This window comes from Rhinoderma darwinii, chromosome 8, assembly GCF_050947455.1.
Source record: "Rhinoderma darwinii isolate aRhiDar2 chromosome 8, aRhiDar2.hap1, whole genome shotgun sequence".
In the NCBI taxonomy this organism is placed as follows: Eukaryota; Metazoa; Chordata; class Amphibia; order Anura; family Rhinodermatidae; genus Rhinoderma; species Rhinoderma darwinii.
In genome coordinates this window covers 6943728-6945549 of record NC_134694.1, presented here as the reverse complement: position 1 = coordinate 6945549, position 1822 = coordinate 6943728, and positions in this window count along the sequence as shown.

Here is a 1822-nt window from a genome sequence, read left to right as displayed (position 1 = left end):
CTACTTCGAGTGATTTATGCAGGTTCGTTACAATTTACGTATTAAATTTATCTATATAAGCAGTTGATTAACTGTGTACATACATTACTGATCCTGCACTGATCCTGAGTTACATCCTGTATTATACTCCAGAGCTGCACTCACTATTCTGCTGGTGGAGTCACTGTGTACATACATTACATTACTTATCCTGTACTGATCCTGAGTTACATCCTGTATTATACTCCAGAGCTGCACTCACTATTCTGCTGGTGGAGTCACTGTCTACATACATTACATTACTTATCCTGTACTGATCCTGAGTTACATCCTGTATTATACTCCAGAGCTGAACTCACTATTCTGCTGGTGGAGTCACTGTCTACATACATTACATTACTTATCCTGTACTGATCCTGAGTTATACCCTGTATTATACTCCAGAGCTGCACTCACTATTCTGCTGGTGGAGTCACTGTGTACATACATTACTTATCCTGCACTGATCCTGAGTTATATCCTGTATTATACTCCAGAGCTGAACTCACTATTCTGCTGGTGGAGTCACTGTGTACATACATTACATTACTTATCCTGTACTGATCCTGAGTTACATCCTGTATTATACTCCAGAGCGGCACTCACTATTCTGCTGGTGGAGTCACTGTGTACATACATTACTTATCCTGTACTGATCCTGAGTTACATCCTGTATTATACTCCAGAGCGGCACTCACTATTCTACTGGTGGAGTCACTGTGTACATATATTACATTACTTATCCTGTACTGATCCTGAGTTACATCCTGAATTATACTCCAGAGCTGAACTCACTATTCTGCTGGTGGAGTCACTGTGTACATACATTACTTATCCTGTACTGATCCTGAGTTACATCCTGTATTATACTCCAGAGCTTCACTCACTATTCTGCTGGTGGAGTCACTGTGTACATACATTACATTACTTATCCTGAATTATACTCCAGAGCTGCACTCACTATTCTGCTGGTGGAGTCACTGTGTACATACATTACATTACTTATCCTGTACTGATCCTGAGTTACATCCGATATTATACTCCAGAGCTGCACTCACTATTCTGCTGGTGGAGTCACTGTGTACATACATTACATTACTTATCCTGTACTGATCCTGAGTTACATCCTGTATTATGCTCCAGAGCTGCACTCACTATTCTGCCGGTGGAGTCACTATGTACATACATTACATTACTTATCCTGTACTGATCCTGAGTTACATCCTGTATTATACTCCAGAGCTGCACTCATTATTCTGCTGGTGGAGTCACTGTGTACATACATTACATTACTTATCCTGTACTGATCCTGAGTTACATCCTGTATTATACCCCAGAGCTGCACTCACTATTCTGCTGGTGGAGTCACTGTGTACATACATTACATTACTTATCCTGTACTGATCCTGAGTTACATCCTGTATTATACTCCAGAGCTTCACTCACTATTCTGCTGGTGGAGTCACTGTGTACATACATTACATTACTTATCCTGAATTATACTCCAGAGCTGCACTCACTATTCTGCTGGTGGAGTCACTGTGTACATACATTACATTACTTATCCTGTACTGATCCTGAGTTACACCCTGTATTATACTTCAGAGCTGCACTCACTATTCTGCTGGTGGAGTCACTGTGTACATACATTACATTACTTATCCTGTACTGATCCTGAGTTACATCCTGTATTATACTTCAGAGCTGCACTCACTATTCTGCTGGTGGAGTCACTGTGTACATACATTACATTACTTATCCTGTACTGATCCTGAGTTACACCCTGTATTATACTTCAGAGCTG